This window comes from Phascolarctos cinereus, unplaced genomic scaffold (genome assembly GCF_003287225.1).
Source record: "Phascolarctos cinereus isolate Bilbo 61053 unplaced genomic scaffold, phaCin_HiC Scaffold_726;HRSCAF=1367, whole genome shotgun sequence".
Lineage (NCBI taxonomy): Eukaryota > Metazoa > Chordata > Mammalia > Diprotodontia > Phascolarctidae > Phascolarctos > Phascolarctos cinereus.
In genome coordinates, this window is record NW_027556098.1 from 197,973,754 (window position 1) to 197,992,932 (window position 19,179).

The following is a 19,179-nucleotide window of genomic DNA, read 5'->3' on the forward strand; positions in this document are numbered from 1 at the left end:
TAAGATTCAATGGGAACGTTATAGTACATAGACAGAATCCCTCACTTTGGGTCTTAGTTCTACAACTAGCTACTGGAACTCAATTGCCTCACATGTAAAATGATAGAGTTGGAATAAATGACCTCTAAGGCCCTATTTTATTTCAAATAATTTTACTGGTCTGTAGGAACTACAGTGGCAGTATAAGGTGAAATTAATTGGAAACTATCTGTCTCTTCATGAGTTTGCTCTATCAGGGCTCCCAATGCATCTGGCTTATGTGTGTGAGATATATTTATATGTATACACATATATGTATGTACTTACATATATAAACATGTGTATACGTGAACAAAAAAAAGTTTATGTATAGGAAGGAATAAGTTGTGTTTTATGTTCAGAGAGGACAGCAGAAAAGAAAATGGTCTTAAATTCCAGTATGTGTTCCATCAGGCAGCTCATTGACCATAAAAGGTAATTGAATGTTAGTATGGGTTACAAAATCTCCTTTCTTGCATGTCTTAAATGAAATGATGAAGAGCCAGAAGTTTGGATAATTGAGGCATAGCCAGGCCTAAAGGTCTGTGGAGCAACTAAGCTATCTGAGGTTCTTTCTAACTCTGAGATGGTATAGATTTGAGCAGACCACTCCCTCCAGCTTCTGTCTATTTTGTGTTTTATTAACATGACCACATGCTTGCCAGATGTGAAAGAAAAGGAAAGAAGGAGTGAAATAACTATGGGGAGAGTGAGTTCTGCTGGGAATACAATATGTTCTGCATTATTTCAGTTCATAATAATCATAAAGATAGCTGATATTCAAATAGTGCTTTCCATAAATTACCTCCTTTCCTCTCCCCAATAAGCTGTGATACAGCACATCTATTCTATGACCATGTAAAGATAAGGAAACTGAAGCATTGAGGAAGTGAATGACTTGCTCAACATTAGACAGCTTTTAAATGGCAGAGGTAAGTTTCAAACCTGGTTCCTAAGTCCAAATTCAGTGTTTTTTCCACTAAGCCATGTATATGCCTTATGTCACCATGAACCATTACCTAAAATAACAATTGCCAGACTTCTGTTCTTTCTTATATAGGACCGCAGTTGGCTATCTCTTTTAGTCCTTTGATTTATGATGTATCTTTTTTGCTGATCTCCTTGCTCTACAGTGTCATTCAATTGAGGATGCCAAAGATCTAAATATTGTGCCTATTTTAATACTTTCCAAAGATAATGAATCTGATGGGTAGAGTCCATGACAAGTGGGCTGTTGCATGAAATGTCTAGAATATTTTTGGCTCTCCTGATGATATGATAACTTGGGTCAAAATTAAGTAATTACAAAGTATTTTAAATGGTTTAAACTTAGACATAGATTTGTTTGACTTTTGTTTCAAAAGAGATATAGAACCCACATAGGTTTAAAACAAAACTCTAGCTAAACCAAACAAATGAAGAGCCATTAATAAGCTACCTAACATATAGTGCTTTGAAGCAATGTTTTTCATTTGTGGGAGAAATGTAAAATAAGTAAAGCATTTTATCATGATTGGGGTGTTAATGTAAGGCAGCTATGGTACAGTAAATAAAGCAATGGACCTGTTGTCAGTAAGATCTGTGTTCAAATCTTGCCTCAGACATATACTGATTGTGTGAATGTGGCAAGTCTTTTCTGTTTGTCTCACTTTCCTCACCTGTACGATGGGAATCATGACAGAACCTAATTTGAAAGGTAGTTGTAAGGATCAAATGAGATAATAATTATAGAAAGCATTTAGCATACTGGCTGGTACATAGTAGGTACTAATACATACTTATTCCCATCCCTTCCCCCTATTAATCCAACTCTTCATGATAGGTATTTTCAGGATAATATCTTTCATTGGAAGATACCTGAGTATTAGAAATGACTCATCAATTTCCATATTATCCTGTAAATATCATTAACTTAGATATCAAGATAAATATACATGTTTACAGAATGAGGGTGATTAGGAGCTTTAATAGGATTTAATAGGATTCTAAGAGACAGATTAGGAAGGAGTGTGTTTCAGAAATGGGGATACCCTGTGCAAAGGAATAGAGATGGGAGTTGGAGTCTCATTGACCAGCATATTGCATGCATGAAGGAAAATAATATATAAGTAACCTAGAAAAGTTGTCTGGCAACATATTGTAAAAGACTTTGAATACTAACCAGAGAACTTTATACTCTAGTCTAGAAGTAATTGGGGGTCCATTGTATTTTTTTGACCAGGGGAGTTGGATTTGCATGATCAGGACAATATCAATTTAATAGCATTGTGAAGGATAGATTGGAGAGGGTGTAGATGAGTCAGAAATACCAATTAAGAGTTATTGTAATTGTTCAGAGGTGGTAATGAAAGGATATTGGGCCTCAAACTGGGGTGCCAGCCACATAAGAGAGATAAGGGAATGGATTTAAAACTAGATGAGGAGGTAAAATTGTTGACCTGGAAATTGGAAATAGGTGTGAGAGAGAATAAAAAGTTAATGAGGATTAATGATGTTTCAGCTTTCAGCGACAAGTTATAGGGAGACTGAACAGAAATGGAAAGTTAAGAATGCATTATGGATAGGTTTGAAAATGTATTTAAGATGCTTATGTGACATCAAGTGGAAAATGTCCAATAGGCAAAAGGTTATGGGAGACTGAAGCTCAGAATTCTAGGGACTGATTTAAAGGCTGGGGAGTCATTTGCTATGAACCCATCATTGAGAGAGTATAGAAAAGAGGATTCCTACAAAAAAAGTTATTAATACCAGGTTAGAGATTAAAGAAGAAAGGCTTGATGATGATGATTAACAATACACTAGAAGCTTTACATAAATTGTTGCATTTTATCTTTTCAACAATCCTGGGAGCTGGATACAATTATTATCCCCATTTTATAGATGAATGAAAAGGATTATGTGACTTGCCCAGAATATCAAAGCTAAAGTCTGACACAATATTTGAATTCAGATCTTCCTGATTCCAAGTCTGTATCTCTACTGTATCTCCTAAAGGTAAAGAAAAAAAAACCTGGATGAAAATCCTACCCTTGGTTTTTTAAAAAATTGTTTTTGGTGTTACTTTTTTACATCACTATAATTACCCTCACTATCTACGCCCTGCCAGAGAACCATTCTATATAACAAGTGGTATTTTTAAATACAAAAAAAGAGTGAAAAGCCAGCCTAATTGACCAATGCATCTAAAAAGTCTGAAAATATGTGCAATGTATGACTTCTGTGGATCTCTCTCCTCTGTAAAGAAGTGGGGTGGGAGTGTCTTCTCATATCTCTTCATGGGAACCACCCTTGTGTTTTATATAATTTTGCAACATTCACTTTTTTTATTTAAAAAATTATTATTTTGACACTTTTTCCTAATTTTGTGTTCCAAATTCTCTCCCTTCCATTTAGCCCCTTCCCCACTCATTGAGAAATCAAACAATATATCAACTATATATGGTGAAATATTCCAAAATATATTTCCATATTATGCATGTTGAAAAAAAAAAGAAAAAGAAAGTAGAAAAAAAGATACTGTAATTTGCACTCAAAATTCTTCAATTCTCATTCTGAAAATTTTACATCATGAGTCACTTGGAATTGTATTGGATCATTGTATTGATAAGAATAGCTAAGTTTTCACAGTCGATCAGCTTTACAACATTTCTGTTATGGTGTTCAGTGTTCTACTAGTTTTGCTTACTTCACTTTGCATCAATTCATATACGTCTTTTCAGGTTTTCTAAAACATCCCTCTCATCATTTCTTATAGCAGAATAATATTCCATCATAATCAAGTAGACCACAGCTTCGTCAGCCATTCTCCGATTGATGAGTATGCCCTTGACTTCCAATTCTTTGCTGCCACAAAAAGAGCTGCTATATTTAGATACGTCTAGATCATTTTCCCTCTTCTTTGATCTCTCTGAAGTACAGACCTAGTAGTGGTATTGCTGGGTCAAAGGGTAAGAACAGTTTTATAGCCCTTTGGACGTAGTTCCAAGTTGTTTCCCAAAATAATTGGATTAGTTCACAACTCCACCAACGGTGCATTAGTGTGCTCTCTTTCTAAGATATCAGGGAAGTTATCCTTTGTAATTTCTTGAAACATGGTACCTAGATTCTTTCTTTGATTATGATTTTCAGGAAGTGTAACAGTTCTTAAATTATCTATTCTCAATTTATTTTCCAGGTCAGTTGTTTTTCCAATGAGATATTTTATACTTCTCTTTACCCCCATTCTTTTAACTTTGTTTTATTTGCTATCTCATGGAATCATTAGCTTCCAGTTGACTAATTCTAAAGAATTATTTTTTTTTGTGAGAGTTTGTAACTTTTTCCCATTTGGTCAATTCTGCTTTTTAAGGAGTTCTTTTCTTTAGTGATTTTTTTGTGCCTCTACTACCATTGGGCCAATTCTGTTTGTTAAAAGTGCTATCTTCTTAAGTATTTTTTGTGTCTCTTTTACCAAGCTGTTAATTCTCTTTTCATAATTTTCTTGCATCACTCCCATTTCTTTTTCCAATTTTCCTCTACCATTCTTATCTCTTTCTTTAACTCTTCAAGGAATTCATGTTGGGGTTGTATCTAATTTGTGTTTTTTGTTTTCATTGGGGCTTTGCTTTCAGTTATTTTCACATTTGCTTCTTGATCTTCCCTGCATTCAGATTCTGTCAGTTCTTTTTTTTTTTTTCCTGGAAGTGGATAGCATTTTTCATCATAAGTCCTTCAGAATTATTTTGCTTCATTGTATTGCTGAGAATAGCTAAGTCCAGGGATGTGATTTGTTCAGTAAAATGTGGATTCAGTCAAAAAGCTGCACTTAAGGACCTAGAAGGCCACATGTGGCTTTAAGGCTGCAGGTTCCCCAGGGTGGAGCCAAGATGGTGGAGTAAAAGCAGTGACTTGCTTGATCTCTCCCCCAAATCCCTCTGAATACCTGTGAAAAATGGCTCTAACCAAAGGATAGAGCAGAAGAACCCAAAAAAAGACACAGTGACACAAATTTCCAGCCCAAGACCACCTGGATGGTTGATCGGAAAGGTCTATTGCACCAGGCTGGGAGAAGAGCACAGTTCAGCGTGGGCTTTGCAGGCAAAGCAGGCCTCAGGGGACTGAATCAAGGGTAACTATGGTGATTTCCAGACTTCTCAACCCACAAATGCCAAAGACAACTTAGAAGGTCAGTAGGAAAGATCTGTCAGACCACGGTGAGAGAGGAGTGTGGTCTGGCCCCAGTCCTGGTGCAGCCCAAAGGTGGCGGCTGCTTCTGGAGCTCTTGGCCGACATTCTGAGGAGGGATCAAGTGACTGATCAGAGGGGGTCTGCAGGATCTCTTTGCTGGTGCTGAGGCCAGATTTTCTTGCTTTGCCTGTGCATTGGATCTGAGTTGTGGTGGTGCTGGGGCAAGGAGGAACATTGGCATGGTGGAGCTTGTGGAGGTGGTGCAGAGAGAATACTCCTCACAGTTCCAAGGCAGAAAAGAATGCTTGTGGTCACTAATAGGCCAGACCACAGGCCATACTATCTTGGAAGAACTGAAAATGTATAGGTCCCCGGAAGTATCTCTGAAAACAGCTGCACAAAACCCCTAAAGCTTGGGACAGTACATTCCAGTACCATACTGGAAGCAAACCCCTACCTTAACAAAGAGTTTAATAGTCAAGTAATTGGCTGGGAACATGAGCAAACTGCGCAAAAAAGTCAGACCATAGACTCTTACTTTGGTGACAAAGAAAATCAAAACACACAACTAGAAGAAAAAAACAAAGTCAAAGCTCCTACATCCAAAGCCTCCAAGAAATATATGAAACAGTCCCAGGCCCTGGAAGAGCTCAAAAAGGATTTTTGAGAAGCAAGTAAGAGAAGTAGAGGAAAAACTGGGAAGAGAAATGAGAGTGATGCAAGAAAGTCATGAAAAACAAGTCAACAGCTTGCTAAAGGAGACCCCCCAAAAAGTACTGAAAAAATAACACCTTAAAAAAATAGAGTAACCCAAATGACAGAAGAGGTCCAAAAAGCCAATGAGAAGAATGCTTTAAAAAGCAGAATTGTCCAAATGGAAAAGAAGGTCCAAAATCTTACTAAAGAAAATACTGCCTTAAAAATTAGAATGGAGCAAATGTAAGCTAATGACTTTATGAGAAATCAAGAAATAAAACAAAACCAAAATAATGAAAAAATAGAAAATAATGTGAAATATCTCATTGGAAAAACAAGTGACCTAGAAAATAGATCCAGGACAGATCATTAAAACATTATTGGACTACCTGAAAACCATGATCAGAAAAAAAAAAAGCCTAGACCCCATCTTTCAAGAAATTATCAAGAAAAACTGCCCTGATACTCTAGAACCAAAAGATAAAATAGAAGTTAAAAGACTCCACTAATCACCTCCTGAAAGAGATCCCCAAAGGAAAACTCCTAGGAATATTGTAGCCAAATTCCAGAGTTCCAGGTCAAGGAGAAAATATTGCAAGCAGCCAGAAAAAAACAATTCAAGTAGTGGAATCAATCAGGATAACACAAGATTTAGCAGCTTCTACTTGAAGGGACAGGGGCTTGGAATAATATTCTGGAGGTCAAAGAACTAGAATTAAAGCCAAGAATCACTTATCCAGCAAAACTCAATCCTTCAGGGGAAAAATGGACATTGAGTGAAATAGAGGACTTTCAAGCATTCTTGATGAAAAGAAAGAAGAAGAAGAGAAGAAGAAAGGAGGGAGAGAATAGGGTAAATTATCTCACATAAAAGAGAGAAGAAAAAGCTTTTACAGTGGAGGGGAAGATGGGGGAGTTCAGAGGGAATGAATGAATCTTACTGTCATCAGATTTGGCCTAAGGAGTGAATAACATACACTTTCAATTAGGCATGGCAATCTATCTTACCCTACAGGAAAATAAGGGGGAAAGGGATAAAAAAGTGTGTCATGACAGAAGGGAGGGCAGATTGGGGGAGGGGATAATCAGATGCAAACAATTTTGAGGAGGGACAGGGTCAAAGGAGAGAATAGAATAAATGGGGTTTGGGATAGGATGAAGAGATATATAGTTAGTTTTTCACAACATGGCTCTTATGGAAGTGTATTTGCATGACTATACGTGTATAACCTGTATTAAGTTGCTTGCCTTCTCAATGAGGGTGAGTGGGCAGGTAGGAATGGAGAGAATTTAGTACCCAAAGTTTTAAAAACATATGTTAAAAATTGTTTTTATGTGCAACTAGAAAATAAGATATACAGGTAATGTGGTACAGAAATCTATCCTGCCCTACAGGAAAATAGAAGGGGAAGGGGATAAAAGCAGGGGTAACAGAAGGGAGGGCAGATCAGGGGAAGGGATATTCAGAATGCATGCTGTCTTGGCATGGGGGGAGGAGAGAGATGGGGAGAAATTTTGAATCTCAAAATATTATGGAAGTGAATGTTGAAAACTAAAAATTAATCAATTAATTAATTAATTAACCAATTAATTAATTAATTAATTTGAAAAAAGACTGCAAGTTCCCCACCCCTGGCTAAGTCATTCACAGTTGATCATTGTACAATATTGTTGTTACTATGTGTAGTGACCTCCTGGCTTTGTTCAGTTCACTTTGCATCAGTTCATAAAAGTCTTCCCTGATTTTTCTAAAAGCATCCTGCTCATCATTTCTTAAAGCACATTAGTATTCCATCACAATCATGTGCCACAACTAATTAAGCCATTCCCAAATTGATGGGCATTCCTTCAATTTCCAATTATTTGATACCACAAAAAGAGCTGCTATAAATATTTGTATACACATTTCCATTTTCTTTGATCTCTTTGTGGTATTGCTGGGTCAAAGGGTAAGCATAGTTTTATAGCCCTTTGGGCATAATTCCAAATTGCTCTCCAAAATGGTTGGATCAGTTCACAACTCCACAAAGATTGAATGAATTAGTATCCCAATTTTCCATATCCCCTTTAACATTTGTCATTTTCCTTTTCTGTCATATTAGCCAATCTGATGGGTATGGGTGAAAGGTGTCTTAATTTGCATTGCTCTAATCAGTAGTGATTTAGAGAATTTCTAGAATACGACTATAGATTGCCTTGATTTCCTCTGCTGAGAACTGTTCATATCCTTGGACCATTTAAGGCATTCTTTCAAATTATTCTGAAAATTCATTTGACCCACAAGAATATAACATGGCTGTGGAATTTCCATAGCCCTATCTAATCGTTGAGCTTCTTTCTGATACTAGCTACTCCTATCTCCTTCTCCTGCTTGCCATATTCATAGACATATGGCTTGTGGGTAACACACTCATCTCTCCTACAAGCATAAATGACTTTTTGTCTCCCCTTCAAATGATTGCAAGAGAAAGTATCATTTCTTAATCTTTTATGTCTCATTCATTACTAAGCTCAGTGTAATGCAGATAGTATGAAGTTAATAAATACATAAATATTCATTATACAAATGCAGTCCTGCTAGTCTGGTGAAGCTATATCTCCAGTATTGTTTGGTGTACTTCATACATTTTTATGCCAGATTATTAGCCCTTTAAAGAATTCTAAACCGTAGTCACTTTCTATGGAACAGAACTACTTGAGACTATTTGCATGAAATTGAAATCTCTGTCAATGACACATAGACTTTTATTGTTTAAAGAACTAGGACCAAATCTAGAAGATATTTAAAGTACCTGTATCTCACTCACTATGTCATTGTGTTTTTAAAAGTGTGTCTAAGAAAGGATCATTTAATTTTAAAAAGGAATACCAGAAGACTTAACAGTTTCTAATTTATATCTGTTATCTTTTCTAGCATTAAAATAGTTAACATTGCTATGACTTCTGTGACCATAATTAGAAGTTAAAGAGGAAGTTAACACCCTTCTTCATGCTATTGTTTAATTTTTCCCACAAAGAATTAATAAATCATTCATTTATCAATGGCTTTTGGAAAGGACTGTCAAGCAGAAGGTCCATAAATATCTGATTCTTCAATGAAAGTTTAGATAATGTAGAACACTCCAAAGGTGATTTTAGTCTGAGACTTCATGGCTACCTGTGAACTGATTCAAAGCATCAAAGTTTTCTATTTTGAAATGGGTGTTGGGGATGATCTTTCACTATGAATTTCAGATACTGTTAAATATTAAAGGAAACAACATACTGTAGCACAAGAAGAGGGCTGGCTGTGTTCTCCTCTATACCCTGCTATACCCTGCCTGAAGGCTTGGCCCAGTGGGCAGATCTAGGAATACTGGGCAACAGAGAGGCAGGTATCCTGACTTTTTTAATACAGGGGAGAGGGAAGGGAAGAAATATACACTTCTCTTACAATTCGAGGTGTTTAGGAATGGAATTAGCAATCTGGGCAGATATTGAGCACCCTATCACTAGAAATGAAGGCTCAATGACCATGTGTTGTAGATTCTGTACAGAGGATACCTACTTGGGACTAGAGGGGTCCTTCCTATTCTTTGGAGTACCTTCCATCTCTTGAGATTCTGTAATTCTCTGCAGAGTGCTGCCCGCTGGAAGTCATAAGCTCCCTATACCTGGCCATGTTCAAGTTCAGGCTAGATACCAGTTGTCAGGGATGTTGTAGAGGGTATGGAGGAAACTGGATTTCCTCAGATTTCCTTTCCACTTCTAAAGAACGGGCAGAATTGGCTGCCCACAGAGCTTGGAGGGATCTACTTTTAGCAATGATCTATTAAGAAAATTAATGAATAAAGACATCTGTAGCAGTAATAATAATAATAATAATAACAGTAGCAATAATGATGATAATAAATATCCTGCCCTTATATACAGAGATTAAACTGTTTATTCCCATTTAATTATGTTGCTTGAGTTATTTTTTTTCTAGGAATAGGATAAATTTGCAATGAGCCTCCATTAACTTACCTGATTATTGTCCCTATGAAAGCTTAGAAAGACAGATATGTGGAATCAGTTACATTTAGTTGCCATAGAACAAAAGGAAGCTAACCAATCTGTAAAGAAATAGAATGTGGTACTTTGACCTCATTAGCACCTTGCTTTCCTACTTATCTAACTAATGAACTGGAACTTACCATTTAGCTACCTTTATTGCTGAGAAATTGAGTTTGTGCCTCTATGCCCTGGAGATCTGGCTGTCCCATTAGGTTTCACATTCTATTGATCAACATTTTCCATTTGCATACATACAAAAAAGAGGTGGAAGAGGTTTTAGATATCAGCTAGGCCAGCCTTCTCACTTCCATGCCCAGACACATGAAGCTACTCACAGAGGTTATATAGAAATATCAGAACATAAAACTCACTGTCCAAATAAGTTAATAGTTTCAACTATATCATAAAGCCTTCTCTCTCTCTCATGTATGCATGCATGCATGTATGTATGTATGTACTTATACACATGTATATACACACAAACACACATATATGTATGTGTACGTGCATATATGTATATATACTGTATATATAAACATATATGTACACGTATGTATATATTTGTATATATAAACATATACACACATATGTGTATATACACACACACACACATACACACACATATGCACAGCCTCTAGAAAACATTTAAGGCCTTTTCCCTATTAAGTCACCATATGACAAAAGTATTTTAGACTCATGACCTTCTATATTGTTCTATTTCCTATATTATTTTACTTATTATTCCACAATATCATAACATTCCTTTCTTCTTTTCACTCTCACCTGAGAAAGTATTCATTTTCCTCTTTTTAATATCTTTTTAACTTTATCCTCCTTACCCACCACTTATCTTCCTATCTCCGTGTTGGTGCACTTTTGTAAACCAAGTTCATATTTTTAAAAAGTAAAAACTGTACAGCCATCCATTAGAACCGTGCACACAATGATTCCTCTGCAGTGAGAAGAGCACTGAACTTGAAGCCAGAAGATTTGGGTTCCAATTTTGCTTCTGGAAAGTCCTTAATTAGGTGAAAGTGAGCATTATTTAAATTCTGCACCTCAGTTTGGATTTTATTTTTGTATGTCAAACAAGGACAACACAAATCCCATGCCTGTCCGTAACCTTTCCGAGGGAATTTTAAGCTGGATGGAGGGCGGAAAAGGCTTGTCTGGTTATTTCAATAAATTTGGTCTTTATTATCTTTAGTAAGACCTGCAATCCTGGTGAATCTTTTAGAGAGGGGAAGTAGTAAGATAATAATAGCTGACATGAACTAGAACCTTAGGGTTTTACAAAGGCACTTGACATTTTTATGTCATTTGATCTTTAAAACAAGCTTGAGATGTGGGGCTAATTGAAGCTAACGACATCGAGTTGAAAGGTGTCTGAGGCAGAATTAGAACTCAGTTCTTCCTAACTCCAATAGGCCTCCTAACTCCATCCAATGGGCCATCTAGCTGATTTGTCACTCAAATATATAATCACAGTCATGTATAGATTCAAGCAATTAAGTTTATAGAGCTTGAATTATTATTATTTTTTTCCTTTAGATGTCCAGAAATGTATAGACACCTGGGATGAGTAATCTTTGGCTAGGCAGCTCCTGCTATGGAGAGACTCTCCTCTCAGATAAAATCTCTTTTTGCAGGGTGGAGGGTAAAAAAAAGGACAGTGTTGATGAGAGTTCTCTGAAAAAGTATAGAAGGTACTGAAGCCCAAAGATGTTGAATATCCTCCCAAGTTACAAAGTAAGCAGTAATTGGCAGAGCTAGGTTTGGAACCCAGGTCCTCTGATTCCAAATTGAGTATCCATACCACTTTCTAGCCAATGTTGATAACAAGAAAAATAAAGTTAATCATATGAATGTCTTGTCTCCATGATGCTCACCATCTAGATTCTAAGAACAAAGCCTAGAAGATACTTCCAAATGTCCAGATGTTTGGCAGTGAGGAGGTAAGACATCTGGAAGAACAGCTAATTTTTCACTTCCCATCTGCATGTTTCAGTTTCATGTAGAGGCAATCATAAAATTAAAAAAATAAAATAAAATAAAAACAGAGCAAATCCACAGACTTGCTTGGGTTAACTAATTGTTGGCAGATCTATTTGCCAATGTTTGTTGAGTCATGGTCTTATTTCCCCTATAAAACAAGGGTCTGTTTCTCATTGGCAGCAAATCTTCAGCATCAGCATTTTAGATGCTACAAGTATTTGCTCTTGGTTTTCCTTTGTTTTATTATATCCAACCATGGTCTGAGAGAACAAAGGACCTAGACCCCAAGCAGGAAGTGCTTTGTAAAAATACAGTAAATGAGTGTCCTTCCTATAGAAGCCACTCCCTTTGTTTCTTAATTTGTCTTAGACATTTCTCCAAATAATTTCAGTGCAATTTAATCATTTTTGACAGAAGTCAGGAAACGGCATATGTTTTTGTTTGTGTGTGAAAGAAAATGGAGAAAAATAAAAAAAAAACTGGCCCAGGGTAGGGGATGTAAGGATAGGTAAGCAGAAATAGAAATAGTAGCAAGTCACATTCTGCTGTGTAACAAGAACAAGAACCAAAGGGTAAAGTGGTGTTAAGTAGACTATCAATGAGAACTCTATAGCTGATATAGTGAAGTAAAACAGAGTGGGAGAATACTAGGGAAATGATGCAATGCAATTGCATTATGGCAAATACTTTAAAGAATAATCAATGAGAAGAAAATCAGATTCAGGTAGCTAATTACATTCATGGAGATGACTGAAGTCTTCTATAGAGTCATAGAAAGGTTTGATTTAACCAAATAAACACTTGGGACCCTTGCTACTATTTTGTATCCTTCAGGAAGAGGAAAAACTGTCAAAATTGATATGGTCCTTGAGAGGCCACCAGATAGGGTAGAAAAAGAACCTGGAAGTCTACAAAAGGCCTTCGAAAATATAAATAAAGGTGAACGGAACAATAGTAAATTATCATAGTGTGACATGACAAGATTTTGTTTTAAATAGGGAATTCCTATACAATGAGAAGATAAACAAGCAGTGACCACTATAATTCAACATAGGGGAAATATCCCCTTCCCTGATATTTGGCCAAGACTACATGGAGAAATGGAAAGAGTACTGGATTTGTAAGTAGTAGTAGGTAGTAGGAGTAGGAGTAGGAGAGTCAGAGAAGAGAGAGAGTCTATGTTTACAAATATTTCTAATTGGTTATCTTTGGTTGAGTTAGAGAAAAATAGATATTAGTTCTCTTTGAAATTCAGAATTTGTGAAATTTTGTACACATGCCAACAAACAGGCCCAGTCAAGTTGAATGATTGAATGTTCATCTTCAGTTCTCCATGCTTGGTACAATCGTTATCTGGAAATAGACCTGTCTACAAAAGGGTAACTTTCTATGAAGCTTCTTCTACAATGACAATTAAAAAAAATATATATATATATATATATATATATATATATATATATAATATATATATATATATATATATATATATATGATTTTGTTTTGTTTCCTTTTTAATGATTTTAAGAGTGGGTTTGATTCTATCACTAAAATTAATATTTCAAAGCCAATTTTTAATGACCACCCCATAGGCCCATATTTTCACCTTTTTCCTTTTCAACTTTTTGATTCTTTTATTTTAGCTGTCAGCCTTTGTGTTTCATTAGGAAAGTTAGTTTTGTGTCAGAACAAATAAATTCCATTTCCAAATATCTGACAGAGTGAGATTTGCCATATCACAGGCCTAGTCTATGTGAAATGTTTTAAAATTTTTTGAATGTCATACAAATGTCAGTTATAATATTTAGCATCACTATGTGACTTGCAGAGGCAGCTACAGCTAATTCAGTGGATAGAGTGCCAGGTCAGGCATCAGAAAGTCCGGAGTTCAAATTTGATCTCAAACATTTACTGTCTGTGTGAGCTTGGACAAGTCATTTCACCTCTACCTGTCTCAGATTCCTCAGCTGTAAAATGGAAATAATAATAGTCCCTCCCTCACAGGGTTGTAGGAGGATCAAACAAAATAGCTGTAAAAAGTGCTTAGCACAGTGCCTGGCACATGGTAGGTTCTATATAAATGTTTATTCTCTTTCCTTCTCTCCCTTATTATGAGAGATAGAGAGACCACCTCAAATTTAATGACATCAGGAACTCCCAAGTGAGGAAGCTTCCCCTTGGGTAGGATAGCAGCCCCTCTGCAACTTGTATTCTTAAAGAGTTGTCTAGGGCTCTAAGAGGTTACGCAGCTTACCCAGGGTCACACAGTTAGCATGTGTAAGAGACAGGATCTGAATCCAGGTCTTCTTGGTTCCGAAAACAATCATGTTATAATCATTCTTTTCTAAAACATGACACCCAGGAGGCAGCTAGGTGGCACAGTGGATAGAGCGCTGGCCCTGGAGTCTGGAGGACCTGAGTTCAATTTTGGCCTCAGACACATAACACTCACTAACTATGTGACTCTCGGTAAGTTACTTAACCCCAATTACTTCACCAAAAAAGTAAATAAATAAAATAAAACATGACACACAGAAATATACATATACATACATATATATATATATATATATATATATATAATATATATATATAAAATGTATGTATGTATGTAAAATTAAAAGAAAAATTATTCAAACCCATATTTTATTTTCAATTCCAGTACATGCGCCATAGATGTTAGAGACTTTTCTGGTTCACATTTGCAACATCCTTTATTCACATTAAAATATAATTGCAAATGGTCTGAGATTGTTTAGTCATTATGCTAAAGATAACTGTGTTTGCTGACTAATTTGATTATTCTTCAGTTTATTCTCTACTTTTTCCAAAGCTGTGGGATAATAAATTATCCTCAGTCCTATCTCTAACACTGGGTTGAAAGTTCTAAAAAGGATACACACATATGGATATATGTGTGTATACATATCTATAGGTATGCATGTGTATGTATGTATGTATATATGTATGTATATAAACATGAATTCCAATCAATAATTTTCTATCTTGACAAAGTACCCTATAATTTAATTTCCATTACAAGACTGAGTAATTGAAGTAGCATTTGTAGTTGTTCAGTCCTTTTCAGTTGTGTCCAACTCTCCATTACTCCATTTGAGGTTTTCTTGGAAAAGATACTGCAGTAATTTGGCATTTCTTTCTCCAGCTCATTTTACAGATGAGGAAACTGAGGCAAACAGGGTTACTGGGACTTGCCCAGGGCCACACAGCTAATAAGTGTCTGAGGCCAGATTTGAACTCTGAAAGATAATTCTTATTGACTCTTCAATGTGCCACCTGAAGTAGGGTAGATTTTTCTCAAACAAAAACATGTAATCTCATCACATAAACATACAAAAAATTTAGTTAATTATCCTTTACAACAACCTTTTGAGATTGGCCATAAAACATTTAAATAATTTTCTTCAAGGTACTGATTCATTCCAGTGTAGCAATTCATATTCTTTTAATGGAACTGAGATTGTAGACGAATGGAATTTCTAAAGAGGAATATTTAGAAAAGTACTTCATTAAATACATTGCTGCTGATATTGTTCACTGGGAGGGAACTGAAAGGAATATACTTAGTTTGAACATAATGAGAAAAGAAAGTAATGTCTGTTAGCAAATATTAAGTTATGAAGAGTAAAACAACTTTTTTTGTGTCTATACACTAGGATAGTTGGGTTGAGAAAAGCCTGTACGTCTGAAGGTGAAACATAGGTTTCCATCAAAGAATATTATTATTTTTTACTCTAATTAGTTTTAAAGTCAGATTTCTTTTAGAATATTTTAGGAGAGTCAATAAATATGATTTTAGATTAGAAATTATCATTTAATTCCTCTATGAGCTACTAATAATATTGTAAATTCAATTGAGGTTTTGTTTTTTGCATTTATTGCTTTTGTTGGGGATGTAGTTATTCCAAATTTATGGTCGTTTGTCTTTATGATATATTTTAAGAGCATAATTTTTCATTTATTAAATATGTTTACTTGAATATGAACACTTATGATAAACATAACATCCCCTGAGATATAATGTAATTATGGCACAATTTTAGAGACAATATAAAATTCATCCTTCCTAATAATGTCATAATCTGTGGCATCCAAGGGTACCTTAAATGCTCACTATTTGAGCTACTCCTTTGGAATGAGGCACTAAATGTAGAAGGCCTCTCTTAATATACATAGCACCTGAAAAAATTAACATGTTAACATAGAAGAATTCAGTAGCATGAATTAGTTTATTAAATTAGTTAGCTGTTACTTATTTGAAATCTGGGCATTCAGGGAATATAACCTAAACCAGTTTAAATTTTGGTATGAATAAATTTTGACTGTAGTGGAAGTCAGGAATATCTGAGTACAAATCAGTTCACTTAACTAGCTGAGTGACCCTGGGCAAGTCACTTAATCTCTGCCTGTCTCAATTTCCCCAAATGTAAAATGGAAATAATTATAACACCTAACTTTAGTATTGTTTTTCTCATCTCAAATGAGATATTTGTTAAGTACTTAGTATACAGCAAATATGGAAAAGGCCAGAGAAAATAGGATGGGGCTGTGGAGCTAAATGGCATATTTGAGGACAGATGGGGTTATAAACCATGGGAGTAATAACAGCAACAACAACAAAATAATTTATTAAGTGATTTATATGTATTACACTAAGTGCTACCTGATTGAAAAGGTGATCTTTGCCCTCAAGGAGCTTCCATTCTAATGAATAGAATGGACATTTAGAGATACATAATATAGATAGGTAGCAGTAGTACATTAACAACTACTGTTGTCAGTTGTTGATAGTAATTAAGCCAAACGATATAATTCACATTGTTGGCAGCTTCAATTTGTGTATATATAATACACATTCATGAAATTTAACCTTTTATTAAATTTTAGACCACTTAATCTATAGTGCATTCCTATTCATTTTGTGTATGTATTTATACAGAGAGAGGGACAGAGAGAGGCAGAGAGCTTTAAATTTTTCAAAGTGATTTACATACATCATCTCACTGATTTCCACAACTCTGTAAGATAGGTGCTATTATACCTATTTTACAGATTAGAAAATTGAATCTGAGAGAGGTTAAATGATTTACCCAGGGACACACAGCCAGTAAGTAGCTGAGGTGAGATTTCAACTAAGAACTAACTTATAGTCAGCTATACCATCATCCCTTCCCTAAATATATACATACATACATCCATACACACATATACACACATACATATCTATAAACACATGTACATTTGTACATTTATGTATATATGTGTGTGTGTATGTATATATATGTGTATATATATATGTGTGTGTGTGTATACACACACACACACACACACACACACACATATGGAACTTATTAGATTTTTTTCCTGTACAAGCAATAATAATGTGTGGATGTAATCAGCTACTTTTTTCTGTGTGTGTGAAAACAAGTATTTTAGGGTACTAATATTAGTTCCTCCAAGGAATTTCACATTTCTAATTTGGAATGCAATTGAAATACACATTGCAGTTAAAATTATTCTACATACAATTATGAAGTACAATGATTAAGCTAAACTTTCCCATAATTAAATTTTCACTGATTAATCTAATTAATTAAATGGTGAATTAACAGATCCAAATTACATACGTATAGCACATACTTGGTATGCATATACTCTTCTGAAAACTGTTTAGTCTGTTATAACCTTCTATCTTGAATGTATAAGCATGAACAAAGAGTAACTTTCCTCTAATTCATGTGAACTTTAAAATAATTTATGAATATAAGAGAGGGACTTTCTCTCCTACTTGTAATAAGGCAATCACAGAAAGCCTAGAGTTGTAATCAGGTTAAGGAAGGATGCATTCTCCACCTCAACTGATGTAGTGAAAGAAAAGCCAGAATTTAATTATAAGTAAAAAGTAGGTGTTAACTAATTTTCCTATAATCCTACAATACTGTGTGAATAATGTGTTGAAGAAATTTCTTTGAGAAGATGATAGAGTCTTGGTGACAAATGATACCACACAGGATTGGCTAAGGGAATCAGTCATGCCCTTTGGACCTACATTTTTTAAATGTAAATTAAAAATAAGAAAAAAAAAGTTCAGCAAGTTATTCAGCAGTTGAAGCATCTAAAGTTGGCATTGTATAGTGAGGGAGGAAAGGACTTTCTCTCTCCCTCCCCTCCCCTTACCTCCCTCTGTCCCATCTCCCCTTTACCATCTACCAAAGATATGGTAGAATGGGAGCTGGGGGTGGGTGGGAACAGAGGGGTCACACAGCTAGTACTGTGACTAAGTTTCAGGTCTCCTTGACTATAAGGACAGCCTTCTAGTTCTCTGTCATGACAATGTATCTAGCTGAGAGCAGAGACAGGCACATAATAACAGACATGGATACAGAGAGACATTCTCTTAAAAGAGGAAATAGCTTCAAGGAGTATGAGCCCTCACAGCAGAAAAGTGAGCTAGCAACAGAATGCAGAAAAGAGCAGACCCAGGCAGTCCAGCTGAGTAACCTACCCAGCAAAGAAACCACATCTGAAGGGGGTGGGGTGAGTACTTTACAGAAAGAAAAAGGCCTTCTAGGACATGGAGTAACAGGAGCTGTGAATCACCCTTTGCCACACCTGTATCCTGTATGGATGCCAGATCATCTCTGTAGCTTTGGAGATAAAATACTTACTCCTCTGGCATTTAAAATAATTCACAATCTTGCTCTAGACTCTAGCTTTTCTTTCCAGGATGATTACGTGTTATTTGCCCTCACAGATTCTAAGCTCCAGCTAAACTGGCCTGTTTGTTGTTACCCTAACAAGACATTCCATCCTCTGCCTCCAGGCCTTGAAAAAGGCTGCCTTGATGCCTGCAATGCTCTCGCTCTGTAGCTCTGTCACTTGGAATCCCCAAGTTCATTCCTCAGTTCAAATATAACTGTCTTTGAAAAGCTTTTCCTGATTCTGACAGTTGTTAGTATCCCTCCCCTCATTGCCTTGTACTTATCTGTGATCAAGTTGTTCCAAATTGTTAAAAAAAAAATGCATTGCTTAACTGACCCAGGAAAATTGATTTCATTTTATATTAAGTTAGTTGTAGTGAAGAAGAATGGAAATTCCTCTATGAAAATTACTTTTAGTTATATAAAAAAAAATGGATATAGCTCCTTCTACATAGGAGGTCTTGGTATGTTCTCTGTAGCCTCAGGGATTACTCTGTTCCGGGCAGGGGTGGTTCAACATAAGAGAAGAAACATGTAAGTTCTTGCAGGG

General features: G+C 35.7%; 1 protein-coding gene across 3 annotated transcripts in view; it reads left to right on the top strand.

Moving 5' to 3' along the window:
• Nucleotides 1-19,179, top strand: part of CALCRL (calcitonin receptor like receptor) — a 122,615-nt gene that overhangs the window by 24,264 nt on the left and 79,172 nt on the right. The window contains exon 1 of one of the 3 annotated variants that reach the window (XM_078146942.1): nucleotides 11,849-11,870. The exons of the other annotated variants lie outside the window; for them this stretch is intronic. The gene's annotated coding sequence lies outside the window, so the exon portion shown is untranslated. Of the gene's footprint in view, nucleotides 1-11,848; nucleotides 11,871-19,179 lie in introns of those variants that run through there. 3 annotated transcript variants of the gene reach the window in all.